General features: G+C 37.9%; 1 long non-coding RNA gene across 3 annotated transcripts; it reads left to right on the forward strand.

Moving 5' to 3' along the window:
- Window positions 1-7,090: 7,090 nt before the first annotated feature.
- LOC113586809 lies at window positions 7,091-15,445 on the forward strand. 3 transcript variants are annotated; one of them, XR_004776186.1, is made up of 4 exons: window positions 12,643-13,019; window positions 13,101-13,176; window positions 13,580-13,660; window positions 14,255-15,445. It is a non-coding gene; the product is annotated as an uncharacterized LOC113586809 (long non-coding RNA). The 3 variants fall into 3 exon arrangements; XR_003411660.2 differs by lacking the exons at window positions 12,643-13,019; window positions 13,101-13,176 and adding an exon at window positions 7,091-7,309; XR_003411659.2 differs by lacking the exon at window positions 13,101-13,176.
- Window positions 15,446-20,986: the final 5,541 nt, after the last annotated feature.

The following is a 20,986-nucleotide window of genomic DNA, read 5'->3' on the forward strand; positions in this document are numbered from 1 at the left end:
TCATCATTCTGTCCCAGTCTAAAGAGAATGAAGCAGAGGCCCAGCTCTAGGGGTTGATCAGCAGAGGCATCGACTCACATATCAAGCACTCAACTGAGAAAGCCACTCACCAGGGTTAATGCCCATGGAAAAAACACACATATTTAGAGTTTATGTGTTTATGATTCAGTTGCATGACTTAAAAATGAATGGAAATTTTGTCTGAAAATGTATTATATTGCTGCCTCTTTTTATATTAACCTCTACACATAGGTTCTGTGGGTAATTTACATATATTTTAGAATGATGCCAGCTCTCTTTACCGTTACTGTTCTTCACATATACATCTGCTTCTGTAGATGAAGTGTGTCTACATTTCCACATCAAGAAAAGCTGAACAAATTTTGTTGTAATTCAACTAGTAATTTCACCTGTAGAACCTTTAGTTTTCACTAAACAAATGTACATTTATCATAATATCCACTCTAATGCCTGTCTTTAGGATCTAGAAAAAGATTATTTTTATTCCCTGAGAATATTTCTGGGTCTGAAGTTCAACAGTAGTTTAATGAGTAACTATCTCTTTCCTTGTTTTAGCTGCACCTCATACCTTAGCTTCACCTCTTAGCTGCACCTCTGTGGCCACCACTTAATCATTATCTGTCAGTGAACTATACATGTAAACTAATTTATCAAAGGTATATTTCTAAAAATATGTTGTTTATATATATATATATATATATATATATATATATATATATATATGCTCCCGCTGCATGCAGTGGGAATTCACACTTATTTGTCTTGTTTGTAGCCACACCTCTTGTTTGTAGTCATACCTATGTTTAGCACACACCTGCACCTGCTTAGTCTCCTTATGTCGGTATGTATTTAAACCCCTGTTGGTGTGTGCCTAGTTGTCAGTCAATGTTCGTGTTCATGGTCAGATTGGTCATGTTAGCTATGTTTGTATTCATGTTCGCTGTTTACGTTATACGTGAGTGCTGTAATACATTTCTGTCTTCATCGAGGGAGTCTGTACGTCCTGCTCCTTGCCCTGCGGCACTTGGGCTGTTACAATAATGTGATGGAAAGAACCAGTAAAATATGAAGTTTATTTGAACTTCTTACCTTTTCCAGAGTTTAACATTTAAATTAAACCCATGTTTACTGCAAAGCGTGTTGTTGATGTGGATTGCAGCACTAAAACAAAGAATGAATTGATCATGTGACTCCACTCTGCAGCTCCACCCACAAACCTGTCCCTGGTCTTTTCAGCCTGCGGTTCTCTACTCCAGCCCTGCCTCTCTGGCTATACATGTTAGTTCCTGTCACTCTCATGCTCTGCTGAGCCATACCTTTTCACAGTTCTGTCTCCCTTGTGGTTGTTTTGGTGTTTCAGGTTTGTTTTTTGGGTGAATGTTGTATTTACCTATCATGTATCTTTCCTTTTATTTTTGCTTATGTTCATTTATATTCTGTTTCACTGAAGTGTTCCTGTTACTCTTGTGCCTTATTCAGGGATATGAGCCTTATTTCTTTGCTTTTATACAAAAAAATATACAACTATACAGACCTGCTTTTAGAATATATATATACACATACACACACACACACACACTCCTGTACTCCTGTTACTCTTGTGCTTTATTCAGGGATATGAGTCTTATGTTATATATATATATATATATATATATATATATATATATATATATATATATATATATATATATATATATAAAATCTGACCCGGTCCTGCAGATTTCTCCTTTGTAACATACAAAGGATTTGGCCCTTTCTATTGCAGGAAGCCACCCAAATGCTTGTGCAATCTCTTGTAATCTCAAAGATAGACTACTGCAACTCACTACTTGCTGGTCTTCCTTTAAGAGCCATCAGACCTCTAGAATGCAGCAGCATGACTGGTCTTCAATCTACCGAAGTTCACATATGTCACTCTGCTGCTGCGCTCCCTTCATTGGCTTCCTGTAGCTTCCAGCATCAGATTTAAAAACTTGATGCTTGCCTACAAAGCTAAAAATGGACCAGCCCCTCCATACATGAGGCTAGGATGTACAGTATTCTATGAGTAAATGACAATGCACTTTTGTAAGTCACTCTGGATAAGAGCATTGTTACTTGTTTTGCAGTAAGAAATCCTGAACTACTTTGACTTTCACATTTATTATAGTCACTGCATTTAACCAGGGGCTCTTAAAACAGTAATGGAATCGAAGGAAGGGCTTCTTAACCAGTAGCTTTGTTCTGAGATCCAGGTGGAGGCAGTATGTCTTATACATTACAGATTTAACATGTCGTTAACAGCAAATGGTGCCGGGGTTATATGTTGCATCATTATTCATAGTTCTTATTAACATGCATTCATGGATTTCATGGTTTATGTGATATGCGGTGCTACTGCATTGTATCACTATTTGCATACAATATTAGCAATTCTAAATAAAACATCATTCCACAAAAAATACCACCTGAACCTGTCTGATGGTAAATGTTCCAATACAAGGACAAATAAAGACAATGATAAGTAAACTAATTTGTTATTGAGTTCTTTTGTCTTATGCTCCTGTAAAGTCTTGGAATGATAACTTCCATTTTCTCACATTTTGTTATAAGAAGCTGTAGAATACAACACATGTCCACATATGTTTTTAGCTTTATGTTTGCAGTTGGAAATATATATATACATATATATATATATATATATATATATATATATATATATATATATATATATATATATATATATATATATACACACACACAACACATGTCAACATATGTTTTTAGCTTTATGCCTGCAGTTGGAAAAAAAAAAAAGTTTATATATATATATATATATATATATATATATATATATATATATATATATATATATATATATATATAAAACACACACACAAAGTAGCTGTTTCAGTATTCTGGGATTATATCTATAAAAGTCCTAACAGAGTGAGTACTGACACTCATTCTACAGGCAGAAGGGACTGGTGAACCTCTCCTATGAATCTTTCACACTTTTCTTGTTTACTTGCATGACAGGTGACATCATCCTTTCAATTTCATTCACCAAGCTCCGCCCAATCCAAAATGACTCCAGATCAGCCTATTCTGTCTCTTAGTGGAGAGGGAGAGACCTGCTGTTTGCAGCTCATTGCCCTACAAGTTCCATTTAGCAACACCTCATCACTGCTGCTTCTTCCTGTATGCTCAAGTTCAAGTTTCTTTTATTATATGCATAATATATATTCTACTTTTGTTATATTTGTGTCATTTTAGGCCATGGAGTGATATCTCCTGTTTGATTGTTTGTATGTTTGTTTGTTTGAGTGATTTTAATCATGTTTTTTGCATTGAACAGACAGAATTCAGATATATGTAAGGAGCAAACTATTACTAAATCTGTCACGCACGCAGACAGGAGCGTCCCCCGTTTCCCTGGGAACATAACCACGTTCTTGTTTTCCCACTATCGTACGTTTCTATGGTTTCCTGTCTCCTCCCTTTAGTTCCAGCTGATCCTCGTTTAGCCTTCGTTGGTGTGTCTATTTAAACCCTGTCTCTTCGGCTTCTGTTTGTTGGTCAGTGTAGTTTCTCCCCGCGGGCCATGTTCGCTCGTCTGCTGTACTGTCTCTCTGTGTTTTGGTCTACGTTGTTTCCCTGTTAGTGTTCGCTTGTTTGATTCCGATCACGTTGCTCGTCAGGTGTTCTGCCGTCGCTTCGCTTCTGTTTAGGTTTCTTTTTACCTTTTTTATATACGCAAGTGTTGTCTGGTTTTCCTTTAAGTCCTGTTTACCTGTGTTGTTTGTCTCGGTTATTGTTTGTTTATCTTTCGTAGCCCGGTTCTGTGAATTCCCCGATTGTCCTAATTTCATGCCTCATCGTTATTCTCCGTTAGTCTTTCCTTAGCGTTCATTTCCTTTCTTACGTAGTTCCCGCCCTCAGTCTGCTAGCCTGTTATTCGTTAGCCTGTTTTGTTCTTTGTTCTGTTCTCTGTTGTTGGTCTGTTTCTCTTATTAAACTTATTCTATTCTATCCATCCCGTTCATTATTGCTTCCCTAGTTAGTGGCGTCGTCACTTCGCAAGTGGGTTCGCTCTCCACCTCCCAAACGTTACAAAGTCCCTGCAAGACAATTTATAGTGCTGTATAAGCATATCCCCTCAGTTATGTCATAGGCCTGATTAATTTGGTAGGACAGTATCGCGTCTTCATTGTCTGTCAGTTCCTCTTTATCACTGACAAAGGGCATGTAGGTTACAGACAAGGTGTGAAACAATGTAACAAGCATTTCATGAAAAGAAATTACAGTACAAAAAATTATCATTATTGGCTATATTATAACTCTGACAGAACAGGACACTATAACACAATTATGAGGAGCTGATATTAGATTTTTATTAGTTTCACATTTTATGAAACATGGAATTCCCCAAATGACACATGACATTAAACATTTGATATAAAACATTATTCTACTGCCATTTCCCAAAGGCATAACTCAAATCATTAGCATATGTAAATCCAGAATAAAAATATTATTTAAAAAGTTACAGTATTACTCTACTACATGTTGTATTATATATTATAATATCATGTTATGTTGTATTAAAATGTGTATGTACATGCGTGGATTTGTGTGTGTGGGTGTCCACAAAGCTATATAGCCACCCATCACATTGCTATGCATATTTTCAGCAGTTAAATCTTCTTGTAGAAAATTCATGATAATTATTTTCAACTGCTTTTCCTTCAGTAATTTATCTGACTGTGTGATTGGATTTATTATTAATGTAAAGAAGGATGTTTCAGCTGCAGCACATCATTTTCAGCTACATTTAATTAATGCTTAGTGACACACTGGATCATCGACATAATCACACAAATTTAACCAAATATCCTTTATTTAAGTCTTAAAAATCAACATGGAGTGCTATGGTATTTTAGTCAAATGTGTATGTCAAAACTGCACAGATTTAGCTTTTTTTCTGTGCATGTTTTCTATTCTGTTCTGTTTTGGTGAAAATGATGTCCCTCATACAGTTATATGTGTCATTATTGGTGAAGAATGAGATGGTGTCAGGACATCCATGCAAAAACATCACACAAAAGAACATTATCCCCTAGTGCATTGATAGTATGCTGACTGATGTTAGATGTGATACCTCTCATGGATGGTTGGCTGGCTTTGGCTGTTTTGCAGGCTTGGGCCTTTTGAGATTTTTAAAATTTCTGTGAAAACAAATTAACACTGAAAACAATGTTGAGAACCAGCAGATGTAGTCTGAGAAATAAACGGTAGTATTTCTGAACTAGAGGCTTCTTTGCTTGCTTCCAGAGGCTAATAAGAAAAAGGGAAAATATTTCTAAAGTAATATCACTGTCCTGTGGCATGCCTTTGCCTCTGTGTTCTAGTTGTCTGCCTAACTGGATTTGTGTTTTTCATTCCCATTGGTTTGCTTTCCTGACTTTGTCTTTTGATTTACTGACTTATGCTTGTCTCACCACTTGACCTGTTGGATTGTGTTTTGCATTTATTTGTTTTTTCTATTAAACCGCACGTGGCTCCTCATCTGCTCCCCATGCAGACTGTGTCACAAACATTTAGCAAATACTTTGTTTTTTGTATAAAATACGAAGTGACAATACTTTTTTTGCTAGTCTGCAATTTGAGTTAATGCACTGTTGCTTCACTGTGTCCCAATAACAACATGATGTATTTTAATAAAGTTACTATGACATTGAGCTGGCGAAGAGATGTAACTGACAGTAGTATGGTATTTGAATTTTTATTTGATAAGGTCATACCTCAGTTCTGATGCAAATTTTCTTAGAGCTGTTTTATTTTTAGCACATTTCAGCAGTCCGTTGTCCTCATGGTACAGACAGTCCACTGTAATCTGTTTTACCCAGGTTACACACCTGCTGCTGTCTGGTACAGTGCAGTCTGGGTCAAATGTGTGATGGAGCACCACTAGAACAAGAAGCTTATCTGTAAATGTAATAACATTTACAGGAAATGACTCTCTTGTAAAACACGCATAATATTTGATACAGCGAACAACCAAATATCAAACGAACCCTTTAGATGATCCTTTTCTTTTAGTGCAGTCTGAATGTCAGTTCCAGCTCGTGAAAGCACCGGGCAGACAACCAAAACGGTATTAAACTCCTTCCCGTTAGAATCCTTCAGAATGCACCCATGTTTTTTAAGCTTTTTTTTAAATTTCTTCAAAACGCTTGTGACATTGTTGGGCACAAATTGGAGGCATCTAACTTTTAGGGGGAAAAGTAAGAATAGATAGTTGCGTATTCTATTACTGTTGATTAATTTATCCTTATCCGCAAAAGGCCAGCTGTTCGATCATTAACAGTATTTGGTTAACTGTGTAGATCATAACTCTTTATAGCCAAGTCTATAACACTTTATAACAGCGCGTGGATCATACCAAGCTTCGAACTTAGACTACACACTCAGTCTCGCGCTGTAGTGTCATAGGTTTAAATCAAATTAAGAAAACTTTGAGTCGATATAAAATGTTTAGGCTATTATGTGCTGAACCATGTGACTTACATTTTGTGTTCTTTTTCTGTAATAAGAAAGGAAATATCTGGAGTTAAACTAGGATATAGGCCTATTACTTATGTTAATCATAATCAAAAGCTTTAAAATATTTTTTTTTTTAAATAAATAAAAAAATAAAAATAAAAAAACCTTACCGTATATGGAAACCAAGAAGGCATATTTTATAAACAGTAGTGTGGCTAATCTTTCGAATAAACTTTCACAGTATTATGTGTTTAAGGTACCAGGTGCTCGATCAAACCAACCTGAATGGAGTAAGAATTTAATGTCAGAACTGCCCATTTCACTTTTACTTTGAGACGTCTCGACAAACCGCATACCTACGACACATCCGTGGTTTACTAGCAGCTATGGAAAGCTAAAGTGTTCAAAATTCGCCTCAAACGAAACGCGTTTTAATTGTAAAACGGACGCTTTTGTGCCGCTAATATGTCAGTTGAAATGCCGTACTTTAAATTGGCAATTTAAATGGACAAGTACTTTAAATAGGCAGTTGTCTAACTAGGTTAGTTACCTAGCTAACTAGCTAGCTAGAAGTTTAGTAGACCTAGCAGTAGTGACATCATACTTGAAATGGGCAATTGGCTAATGAGTTAGCTAACTAGCTAGCAGCATTTCCTACAGCTGGAAGATGGCGAGAAGGAACTTCATTTTACCTCGTAGACGGACACAGAATGACACCACTCGACAATCCATGACCCAGTGTAATTAAATCCAAATTAACGAGGTAAAGGCCGTTTTAAATGAGTTAATCACCGAGTCCTTTAAACTGGTAAAATACTAACCAGAGGCAACTAGCTAACTGATAATTGGCTGCAAAACAGCGCTCACCCAAAGGTAGCTTTAGTTGGCCAGTAATGAGTTGTTTCAGGTGCTAGACTGAAAGCAAGATTATTTTGCATGAACAAATGTACGTTTGGGTCGAGCTTGTTGCTTCGCTAACTATCAGAGGTGCAGGTTGGTAGTGTTGTTATAGTAACTGCTGACTTCAGAATTTTATTCTGTTTAAAACTGAATGAAAGGGGAAGGGGTTATTGCAACAAACTCAAGAGGGATGCCAAACGGTGAATATGGATAACAGGGATACTCCAAGACCAATAGTGCTGTTTGTACACTTGTGTCCTTGCTCCAAGTCTAGCACTGGGCAGTTGGGACCCTCTGTCTCTCAAAGTTTCAAGAACTGCCTGGTCACAAAGCTTCTGAGGAATCCATCTTTCCTAGTATGTTACTAATTGCTGTATGCTCCCATCTTTTTTTAAATTGGGTCCTATCTCCCATTGCTTTTTTTTTGCATTGCCTTTGATATCTGGTGTCTACCTGAGGATCGGATGCATTAGAGTCTTGGTTGCTCTCATGGTTTCTTCATGATCTGAAAGGAGTTTTTCTTTACTAATGTTGCCTTGTTATTGGACTCTTATGTCTACAGCTGGTTTGTGATGACACCTGTCATGAAAAGTAATATACAAGTAAATCTGAACTGAATGATAGTTTCACAAGCTTGCACATGTAGGCTGATTTAAATGAAAAATTATATATTTTACCATGATGACGCTAACATTTGCTTCAGATTTGGTAACTGTCTTAAGGTTAGCAAAGAAATGTGGTTTAGTAGGTTGAAAATAGCCTCATCTGGCAGAGTGGGTCTGCAAATAATGATTGGAAAAGAACAGAATTAGTGGGAAGTTGGGCTGAAGTCAGTCCAGTATTATTGGAGATCCATACTAGTTTCCACTTGGTCATCTGGCACTGATCCCTAAATGTGGCAGTAGTAGCTCAGTGGTAAAGGTACTAGTAATAAGATGTTTGCCAGTTCAAATCCCACCACTGCCAAGTTGCCACTGTTGGGCCCCTGAGCAAAGCCCTCAATTGCTCAAATTGTACTCAGTTATAATTGTAAGTCGCTTGGACTGACATAAGAGGACATCATCACTGGACGTTTAAGATCTGCAGCTCGGGTCCCTGATCATTTCATCTGGAAGAGTCTGCCATGTCAGAATATGATGCAGAACAAGAGAACTCGAACTGTCTGAAAACCAGAAAGACAACCAGATTAAAAATTCAAAAATATATAAATACATTTTAATATACTGTACAAAAATTAAGATGTTATAGTCCCATTTTGCAAAAAGTTGATTTAAAAAATATGATTAGACAAATGGTGGTCACACCAGATACTGTGGGAATTCAGTTTCACACCACTCTTTTTTTTGTGATGCATGAGTAAAATGTTTATCTAGGTAAGCATATTCTGTATGAATTTCATCTTATAGGGATGTATCTATATGCAAGTCTCAGTTTCAAGTTTTATATAGCTTAGGGGGAAAAAATGAAGTCATTCCATCAGAAACAAGAATTAAACTTCTCAAATGTCTTCTGACTGTACACAACAACACATGCAAAATATCTGCCATCTATGTTGCTGTAAAACCACATGACCTCAGAAATAAAAATTGATCTCTAGTGATAGAATAATGTGGTCAACCTCTAGTGCCACTCCAATTCCGTGGTGCCTGGTAACGAAATGGCTGCAACAATAGTACTGGTCTGCTTAGATATAGACTATAGGCCTGCAAAAAGTGGCAGCTTTCCCCACTTGAAGGTATAAACCATCAATTTTTCAAAAGTACAAATCTAAATTTTGCTGGCGATGAATATATGTCCAAACTTCCTGGAGATATTTACTTATGTCATTAATTAGCTGATCAGCTGCAGTGATATTTACCAATCTTCCCCTGGCCCATTCAAGACTCCTTTGCATTGTTTTCAACCTACACAGATGTATGAACTTGCAGTCATTTAAAGTTATATGTATGAGGACAAAAAGCAGGCACTGTGTAACATTTTAATCAAATATGGGCATTTATGTAACAAATTAAAGCATTGGTTCCCAACCCTGGTCTTGGAAGTGCACATTCCCTCCATATATTGATGTCCTTCATGCTCAAACACACTGTTCCAACCAATCTGATAATTAACAAGTAACTCCTAGTTGGAAGAGGATGTGCGAGATCAATGGTTCTTAGATCTACCAGACCTGTCCTGGTAGCACACATTTTACAGGCACAGGTGTAGGTGCAGCCAATTCTTGATACTTTACTAGGCAGGGTTAGAGTTGGAACAGGAACACAGAAATAAGTTGCGTTTGGTCAAATAACCCTAACTAACAAAGCTAGATAGCCATCTGTCTACCTTTGGGTGAACTTTGTTTTGCAGCCAATTATCAGTTAGTTGTCTCTGGTTATAGTTTTACCAGTTTAACGGACTCTGTGATTAACTTGTTTAAAATGGCCTTTGCCTCGTTAATGTGGAATTAAGTACATCAGGTCCAGGATTGTCTGTTAATAGTAGTCGCGTGCAGTCATTAAGTGTCCGTCGACAACATAAAATTAAGTTCCTCCTCTCCATCTTCCAGCTGTAGGAAATGTTGCTAGCTAGTTAGACAAGTGCCTATTTAAAGGACGATCATTTAAAGTATCCAACCATGGTCAATATTGCCAGGTCTACTAAACTTCTAGCCAGCTAGCTAACCTAGCTAGCTAATAAGTGTATGAATAAATACATTCTTGAGTGAATTAACACATATGTAAATCCCAGAATAAACAAACTTGAGCAATGGTTCTTCAGCCCATTAAGATGTGTAGTGAATTGGTCTGGTCTGACCTTGTTCGTGAGTGATTGGGTGAAGAAAGTTCAAGTCTATTGGCTATCAAACCCAATAGGCGGAGCTCATTATCATACTATAAAACGGCATTTTAAGTGCCGTTGTAAGCACACAAAAATGGCGTTTTGAGGTGTATTTTACGGCGTAATGAAAAATATTTTGGGGGGGGGGGGGTTTCGGCATTTTACAAATAAAATGTTTTTCGTTGAGGCACATTTTGACCACTTTGGCTTTCGATATGCAGCTGCCTCTCTCTCACTATCCACTGTTAGTGGGTAATAAATTTTCATTGGTGTCGTGCCCTTTTTATTATGCTTTTCCAACAAACAGAAGCGAAGGTCCAGCTGTTGTTTTTACTGTTGTTTGTTTTGGGGTTTTTGGTTTGTTTGGTTTTGTCTTGTCTTGAGAGGTCAAGGACTTTTTTCATCTCTAGATGGTTTCTCCCGTGGAATGCGGAACCTTATCAATATTATCTGTAGGCCTATAGGACAATAATCATTTATTAAAGTTAGCAGACAGATATGTGTCTGATTTGGGCCAGACTAGTGTTTTTCGCTTTGGATAATGAGTTCTCTCATTTACTTGAGACCACCAAAATGAAACAAGATATGTGTAGTTCATGAGACACAGGATGTTACTGCTTTAGAAGGCATACAAGGAAGGAAGGTGATTATTAAGAAGCTGGCGACAATAACTCTTCCTGTGTAAAACTGCAATAGTTTCTTGTTTCCATATCCAGTTTAGTCAGACCGGTTTTCTGTGCTCTGGTAATAAAGTGAGGGAGCCGGGTTTCAGCAGTTCTTGAGGAGGTTCCCCAAATGCAAGCCAGACTTATTTTGCAAATGACACTGAACTCTGGGAATGTAAATAAATACTGATAAATAGAATTTTCGTTACTTTTTAGAAACACTGTTTTCATGATTTACCTGAATTTGAGCACTAGTGTATACTTTTTAAAGACATGATACCATGAAGGAGATTTGCCATTTACTAATATACACCTGTTTCCACGTTTTTAAGTCAGCTTTTAAGAAATCTCCACTACAGGCTAAGTTTATTGACGTCATTCAAGCAAGTGTTCATTTTGTACACCAGATGGTGCCATGGCCTTATAATCCTGTTTACCTACCTGAACTGATCTGTCGCTTGTAAGCATTAGCTAATTGATATGAATAATAAGAGCTGTACATAATATCCCTTGCAGAGCTTGCAATACGGAACGCATCCAATCTGCTGGGCGCTTTAAATTAATTTCTGTTTTTCATATTCCTTTTTAACACTTTACATTTTATCCATGCAACTCCAATGGAGTTATGAAACGCATTTAGGAATTCTGTTATGGTTAATTTTTAGTTTTCGTGCGCATATGTGTCACGTGCGTCGACTAGTCAGCCCAGTAACCCTGCGGTTGTACAGGCAAATGTGCGTGTTTTCTTTACTACTGAAAAATAGCAATTATGATTTTCCAGTTGTTCCCTAGCCCGGCCACATGGTGTCCCTAAGAGTCAACCACAGGCATAGGGATACAGTAAAAAAAAAAAAAGTGTTTGTGTGCGCGCGAATTTGTTCTTTAGTATTTGTTATTAAATCCTTCATTTTTATTCTGTAGAATAAGCACAGTATTTCGATACAGAGAACAACTGAGTGTCAAACACACCATACAGATGAAAATCAGTCAGTTGTAGTAGTGCAGAACGAACGTCAGTCCCACTCGACAAAACCACTGGCAGTAAACCAGCTATACACTCCGTCTTTGACGGTGCTTTCAGAATGCACCCTCGTTTCCAAGTTTATTCTTAAAGTCATTGGATGGCCTTGTGACAATGTCAGGCACAATAACTTTTTTAGGGGAAAAAACTAAGAATATATAGTAGCAGTGTATACTCTTTATTAGCTCAGAAAACGGCAGTCGGACCAAGCTGTATAATAACTATTTATAGTTGGTCTATAACGCTTTATATCAGCTCGTGAAACATTACATTCCACACATTCAGAGTCGTGCTGTAGTGTCTTACGAGAAACTGTGAAGAAACTGTTGTTAAAGCATGATATTTTTTAACTTATTCATATTCGGCTATGGCGCGAAGCTTTCTCATTCCAAATTTAGCGTTAAATTTACCAGAGTGAAATGATATAAATGTCAGCGGTGATCTTGCTAATCCTCCTAATAATTTTCCGCAGTATTGTGGGTTATAGATCTCAGGTGGAAGATCATGCAACCTGAAAGGAGAAAGAACATAAAGGCCAGAACCGTCTATTTCAGTTCCATTTTGTGCCATCTTGAAAGACAAGATACCTCTGTCGCGTCATTTGTTTACCACACAGCAGCCTGTATCTCAGTATGCAGCGTGTGTTAGAGGGAGGGGCATTACGTTCATGGGCGTAATGCTGCTACTGACTGCTGATTGGTTGGTGACGCGACGTTGGGGACGCAGCTAGCACAGTAGCGTCCTGCTGCCCAAAACCCATTTGCTGTAGAAAAAACGGAAATATGCAGACACAATTTCTTTGCTATTGTTTAGTAAAATAAATATTTCTACTTTCCAAAATTAAAGGAGGATCCTGGCAAAGTGATTAGAAACTATTTACATTTTTAGCCATTTAGCTCAATTTACTCCTATTCATTGAGGAATCGCTCGCAGGCGCCCTCTGGCGTTTTGCAGTCATTTTCTGACATAATGGGAGGAATAGAGAGTAATCAGGCTCCTCATAAACCGACTCCGGTTTAACTAACATTATTAGAGACGAGACAACCAAGCTGAAGAAAACGCAACAAGTAAGTATTGATTCGACAGAACCGAAAAGTATATTGAAGAGAAAATGTAATGCTATCGAATTTATTTAATGGCTTCTTCAGTAAGAAAACAGCAGGAGAGAGAACAGAACAGAGAAAGGACAGAAGAAAAGTGCCCAGGAGGTGGACATAGACGAGAGTGAGCGAATCAGAGAGCCGACAGAGGAGCTTGTGATTGTGTGTGTGTGTGTGTGTGTGTGTGTGTGTGTGTGTGTATGTGTGTGTGTGTGTGCGTGTGCGTGAGAGTGTGTGTGTGTGCGTGAGAGTGTGTGTGTGTGCGTGCGAGTGTGTGTGTGTGCGAGCGCGTCTGTGTGTGTCTGTGTGTGTGTGCACGAGTGTGAGTGTGTGTGCGCAAGAGGGTTTGTTTGTGTGTTAATGCAAACAATTGATTTAGTTTGACTGTGAAAGAGAGAGGGTGTGTGTGTATTAGTGAGAGTAAGAACATATGTAAGAACATCCAAACTGAAGAACATGTGTATGTCTGTAATTAACAGCTTGGTGTGGAAAATGACCGATAACTGTTAATTGTTCACTTTTTACAGATTTAAGACACAGAGGGCCCAAAGCAGCCACACCTAAATTTCTTCCCAGGGGGACAGCAGAAAGACCTTCAAGAAGCTATGGTGCAACACCACTCTTACCAGCTTATCATTAATGTTTATGTTTAAGTAATCCTCACCATTGGTTTACTGGCGATTATGCATTCAAACTGGAATTTGAAAGCCTAGTTAATGACAGATTCTGTGGCTGATCTCATGTGAATATCAGATGAGATGTTCTGTTTTTCTGCCCAATGTTTTCATCATTTCACTTTGCTGCAGACCTAGAGTATGTTCATATTCATTCATTCATTCATTCAGCCTTTATTTATATTGGGTGAGCAATGAGAGCAACTCTTTCATGTGGGCACCCTTTCAACACAGGACTATATTAAAGTAATTGGACATTAATGTATAGAGTTACAAGTATAACTTAAAAATTCCATAAAAAAACAAGAATATGAGGAAAAACATGATTAAAATATCTACAATCAGTCATTGCAGGTGTAAATGCAGTTCATAGTGAAGTGAACTTTAAAACCAGGTGATTACATTTCAGATTATGTGGCAGTTCATTCTAACTAACAGGAGCAAAACATTCAGGCCTACTATGGTAAATGTCCAAAATGAGTTATGCTTTGATTTAAAAGTAGTAATCATTTTCTTTCACTCTTTTAGATTTGCCACCTACTGCCATCTACAGGCATTTTGGAGACATACTGAATTGTGTATGCTGGTATGCAGTCATCCGCTTTAAACAGCACAACAGCAGCTAAAACACCCTCCCCCACACTCCACACACACACACAGCAGTGCCTTCCAGTGATTGATGAACTGTTCCTGTTCATGTTGTACCTGTCACTGACTGTGAAGGTGAAAGATGTGGGTGATCATTTGAACATTCATCAATCCACCATCACAAGGGTAATCTTTATTGGGCGTCGTTGGGAATTGGCTGTCTCCTGAGACAATTAGAGCCATGATGCAGTGTGTTTGGCGAGTACTCTGACAGCAAGGTGTAATTTACTGTACAGAGATGAGCTGTCAGATCCTTTCTTCCTTACTCGCATTGAGTGAGATGTTCTCACAGTATAAATCCCACACTACCCTGAAAGGAATGACAGGTGTGTCACCCCAAGGTGGTGTTAATCTTGTTTCCTTTTTGTGTTCTGACAAAGAATGGTTCAGACAATCTGGCAGTGAGCCACCTTTAGATAAAGATGTGGCTGTAATGGTGGATAAAGGATTCACAATTGACAACTGAGTGCCCTGCAAACATGGCAGCCCACCTTTTCTAAATAAAACATAACAGCTCTCTCATGTTGAAGTCTGGTCATTCAGACACTATACAGTTAATTGAGGATACATGTGGAAAGGACAATTAGGCTCATAAAAAAATAACTGATTGACAGTATTATCCCTATGACCACTGCTGACAGAATCAACCAGCTTTCTGTGGTAGCCTGCCTCCTAACAAGGCACTGGTCAGGGCATGGGCCAGAGAACTTACTGTGCTAACCTGAGTGAGACAGCCTCTCTGGATACTTGCACACTGAATGGCCTGTCAGTATGCTCTCTTAAACCATAACATTACAGAACAATTTCAACAAGAACTGGATTTCCTAAAGATTTGATATTCTGATCCAATTTTATGTAGCAATACAAGACATATGTTTTGATTTTGAGTGTGTTTTCATTAACTGTCCCCTCTCTGTCTCTTGTATATCTAGTAAATTGTATGAAATCAAACATACAATAAAAATATGAAATCTTTTTTATGCATAACATTCTTTATACAATCACCATGAGACAAAACTTGTATATGAAATGTTTCATTTTTGTCACTGACAAATAAATCTTTGAAAAAAATGTCTCTATGTTCATTGCAAAATATACAGTACCAGTTTAGCTACATTAATATATAGTTACCTTTTGATGAACATATCATGTCTGTAGCCATCTAAATGGTTGAGGGTGTCTGTAATCCAGTTTTCACTCCTCCAATCTTCTCCAAGTCCAGGCAGGTCCACTCCGATTGTGAATCATAAATGTTAAACATGTTCAATATACATGACTTCATATCCTGTAGTGTGGGCTTTGATGTGTGAAAAGTGATGTTGATGTCATGCATGAAAGACCTTCAACAAATAAAAGCTGAGCATTTTTCTACAATTCTACTATAATTTTCTATCATTCTACTAAATTTCAAGTTTATCCGGAGGAATAATAGTAGGGGGAGTAGAATTCTGGCAGTTCTGCTTTGACACCTGCAGAAATTATACTCCTCCTTTTTATCTATGGAACTGCAAGGATTGTTTTAAATAAAATGTTTTCAGGTGACTGTTTTGTAGGTTATACCACAGAAAGCATTTTTTCTTAGTTCAAAATATCAGGGGGAGTAGAATTCTGGCAGTTCTGCTTTGACACCTGCAGAAATTATACTCCTCCTTTTTATCTATGGAACTGCAAGGATTGTTTTAAATAAAATGTTTTCAGGTGACTGTTTTGTAGGTTATACCACAGAAAGCATTTTTTCTTAGTTCAAAATATCAGGGGGAGTAGAATTCTGGCTGGTGTCAAAATAGCACTGTCAAAATTCTGTTCATGTTAGCATTGAATATGACTTCGTATATTTCTAAGTAAGCTTTTTAAATGTGGTTATCCCAAGTATATATTATAGATTTGTCCACCTCTTCTAGCAATGAACATGAACCTTCCACGAGTACTAGCAATGTGACTGTCATATTTTTGGATTGACTTTATAGCATGTTCTGGTGTCTACCGAGAAGGATATGTAAAGTTTAACACTCAGCCTATAAACTAAATAGAGTAGAATGGCGTCCGTAAGCGCGTGCAAGCGAAAGAAGGATTCACAGCACGTCACAGCACTGTAGGACAAAAATTAGATATTAAAGTTAGCCGACAAGTGTGCGACTTATTAGAGCCAGACTAGTGTCTTTCGCTTCAGATAGCGATTTATCTAATTTATCCAATTACCAGCAAACTGAAATAAGCTCTTTGTCATTTACGAGATGCGAAGACATGTTTCAGGATACCCGCTACCCGAATGAGCCAACATACGAATACAAGGAGTGGAGATTTTTAATAAGACCAACCCTGTGTGACTTGTGCAGTTTTAGATGGGTTTCAGCTGTGTTGTTTAAAAAATTAGTATTTTATTCCATACTAAGCTGTGAATTATCAGACGCAACGTTCTTTTAAAAATTTGTAAATGCAAATTACAATTTTAAAATCATAAAACTAAAAATAAATAAATAAATAAATAAAAAATCTGAGGGGGGCACGTGTCCCCACCGTTTGAAGTAGCACGAGCCCTCTGGTTTCTTTCAAAGAAAATTTGTTTCATAAAAAGTCAAAAGAAATTAAATTCAAAATTATGCTTAAACACTACCTTGCTAATAAATATGCATTTAACTAAAAAGGTATACTAGAATCGATTACCCCTTCTTTAATGCGCCCATCTGTTTAGATTTGCGTTCTTTATGAGTCCTTGGCAAGATATATCAAGATTTGTTTTTGAAAGAGGCTGATAGAGTGAAGACTTTTCTCTGTTGAGGAAAGATGTAGTATGTAATATTAGAAAAACCGCTTGATAAATTTCTTGCTAAGATTTATATTCATGAATCAAAATATAAACCTTTCTAACCAGTGTTTGTGAAGGAGTGCGCTGTAGTTAAAGCATAGTGTATGATAAAAATCAAATATTTTTATTTTGTCATTGTTTCAAAATATGCTTATTTATACATTTACTGTACTTCCTAATCCAAAATGAAAAGACTCCATTTACAATGAGTACCAATGTAGCTTTTTAAAGACATAATATCTTGAAGGGGCCTTTTCTCTTTTTACTACACACCTGTTTCTGTAATTTTACCTCTGATTTTAGGAAATAGCCACCACAGGCTCAAATCTTTGACGTCATACAAGCAAGTGTTCATTTTGTACAGCAGATGGCGGCGTATCCTCACTTATAATCCTGTGTGTCTGCACCATCTGCCGCCAGTGGTAATAGTTCTATACTTACGTGATATTGTGACCGTCATTAATTGACACGAATAATGAGAGATGTACATAATAACCCTTTCACGGATAGCAATGTGCCATAATCTCTGCTTTAATTTCTGTTCTTCATATTTTAATACTATCCTCATTTTTATCCATGCAACTCCTGTGGAGTTCTGCACCATTACGCTTTTAGGAACTCCGATTGATTTTGAGTTTTCGTGCATATATGTGTCACGTACGTCAGCCCCATAACCCCACGGTTGTACAGGCAAGTGTGCTTATTTTTCTTCACTACTGAAAAATAGCTATTAAGATTTGCCTGTTATTCCCTGCTCAGCCCAAATGATGTCCACAAAGAGCAAACGTAAGGATGTGTGTGTGTGTGTGTGTGTGTGTGTGTGTGTGTGTGTGTGTGTGTGTGTGTGTGTGTGTGTGTGTGTGTGTGTGTGGGTGGCACTTGAATTTAAGACACACATATAGATCATAGCAGTCATAAAGTTTAGCAGGTGGCTTTTCCCTTGATATCAGTTTAAAAGGGAGTCTCTTGCTAAACACACACCTTCTTAAAACTGTTACAAAGGAAAGCAAGTCAAAAACACACAAGGCACACCCCAGTTTTCCTTTCGTTCTTTTTACCAGTTGTCCATAAAACAAAGTGACACTGTCTACATCACAGGCAATAATCATGAAGGAATTTCTGAATTGACCAGAAATTTCTACCATAGCCATTCGATATAAGCCCCATATGTGCCCACCCGAATTCCAAACACCTCCCTTTATACACAGAACTACACCCCACACCCTATTAATTCTCTCTTTACAATTCACTATACATCAGTGTCATTGGATTCTTCATAGTACCAGATATACATTAGTAGGATAAATCTCCATAAACAGTACCCTGATTGTACATACCAAACCCTTTTTTTCCAACAAATGGCAGGTGCTTTGGGAAAGACATTGCTTTCCTTCTTTTTAATCTTTTTTATGTTTTTCTTTTTTTTTTCTGGACTATACATACTGTAAGTCTCAGCCACATTTCTACATCACATGGTGCCATGATTTGGCTCCACAGACTGAGGGCCAGAGATACACAATTTTTCTACACATAACCGGACTACAGAATCTTCAGACTGAAACGAAATTTCAACTGTCCTAGAATGAAGGCTCAGGTGGATTTCCAGCTGTTCCAGCCATTCTAGAATGAAACCTTGCACAGAATTCCCACTGTTTCAGCTGTTCTAGAAAAAGGCTCAGGCAGAATTCCAATTGTTCCAGCTGTTCTAGAATGAAGATTCAACAGGAATTCCAACTGTTCTAGAATAAGGACTCTAACAAAATTCCAACTGTTCTAGAGTAAGAACTCTAACAGAATTCCAATGGTTCTAGAATGCAAAGCGTCTTTTATACAGCTGCCGTGTTTGATGTGAGAGCTAATACAGATGATAAGGCAATAAAAGAGAGATTAAATTAATCAGACAGTGGCCATACAAACACACACACACACACACACACACACACACACACACACACACACACACACACACACACACACACATTCACAAACAGACCACAAAGGAAACAATCACAAACACACACATAAATCAGTCTACTTGTTTCAGTGGCCAGCCGCTAGAGTGAGTTTAAGGGGTTTCATTTGGGGTGAGGAAAAAGTCAATGGGGTTGACTGTGTTAAAAATGTCACCAAAAAAAAGCTCCCATTTGCTGAAGCACCACCTGGCCCTATGTGTAATCCAGAATGGAAGTAAGATGATATCTACAGTCAATGGAGAAGCTATACTGTGTATCAGATGCAGAAAATGAGTTGTGTAGCAGGGTGAAGAGTACTCTTATTAATATTTTATAATCATATGTTATAATATGTTCCTTTTTAATAAGCATTTATAATCATAAGCTATTAACTTAAACTTGTCTGTGTCACATTCATATCAACTACTGTAGCTTAATGCTTTAATATTCTTATGTGTAACGCATGTGTAACACCAGTATATTATAATGAAATGGTAAAAAAAGACTTTAAAAAATTATTTTAAAAATTATCTTAGAAAAGTGGAAACGTTTGGCTCTCTGAATTCGGTTCATTGTTTTGTTTTATGAAACAGCGTTTATCAGTATGATAAGTGCGGAGGGATGTTGTTGGCACTGAGATCGGCGGAGTACACCAGTTTTCCGCAACTCATAACATGGGTCATCCGAAACAAGATGTCCATTAGAAAAGTGCAAAAGCAGCCAAAGTTAAGTCTGAAGAAGCAGTTAAAATATCTAAAATAATTTTTTTAAAGGATCTGTTAAAAAAAAAAAAAACATAGGCATGCTACAAAACGTCGGCGAAGTGGAGAGGCACCGCGTCCCAGCGTCGTAAAAAGACCCTGTTTCAATTTGAACTCGCCGTTTTAAAGCATTTGTACGGTCACTTTTAGCCAAGTACCAAAGCTGGAACACAACGTAGCGAAGAGCAGAGACGCGTGCACACTAAAAGAGGCTCAGTGCAGGTAAAACTGAACAGGTGCGTTCCCAAGCCCGTGTGTCTAGAAATCCAGAACAAACCATTAAGCTATCAGCCAACCGGACCGGACTAAACATTAAACCCTAACTGTCTATTAAATCAGTGACCAAATGAAGTGAGGGAGCATGGGGGAATGTGTGTAAGACCACGGTTGTCATGTTTTTTGTGCATGTAAAAAATCTTCATAGAGTCAGTATTTCGGACTGAAAATAGTCTGTTTGAGTATTTGAGAGTGTGTATGTGTGTGGGGGGGGGGGGGTATTTTCAGGAGCTCGAGTGAGTGTGTAAGCTTGTGTGTGTGTATGTGTGTGTGTTTGCAGGACCGGAGCCCAGGTGAGTGTGAGTGTGTGTGTGTGTGTGTGTGTGTGTGTGTGTGTGTGTGTGTGTGTGTGTGTGTGTGTGTGTGTGTTTGCAATAGCCTGTGTTGGTTGGACTGGTGAAATCGTAACTGCAGCTGAACCAAGGAGGCACTTCAGTGTGTCACTGTCAGTTGAGTCCTGCATACCAGTACTGGCTGCAGAGTGATGAGTCTATCATCACAGGACGGGATTTGTGTGTGTGTGTGTGTGTGTGTGTGTGTGTGTGTGTGTGTGTGTGTGTGTGTGTGAGTGTGTAGTTTACATATCAAAGTGTTGAATTTTAATACAGTGTAATTACCCTGGCTTTAAAACTATGAAGAAATCAAAGTGGAAATGTAGCACACACAGAGAAATCCCTTATTTAGACTCTCAGGATGTCTGAGTGAGGGCAGCCAATCAGATGATGGTGCTGTGCTCAGAGGGAGAGGGCCAGAAGGGCAAACATTGAGGATAATGGTCTATGTGTTCACCAGTGCTTATGGGTCAACTCCCAGTACT

The sequence above is a fragment of the Electrophorus electricus genome, chromosome 6 (genome assembly GCF_013358815.1).
Source record: "Electrophorus electricus isolate fEleEle1 chromosome 6, fEleEle1.pri, whole genome shotgun sequence".
NCBI lineage: Eukaryota > Metazoa > Chordata > Actinopteri > Gymnotiformes > Gymnotidae > Electrophorus > Electrophorus electricus.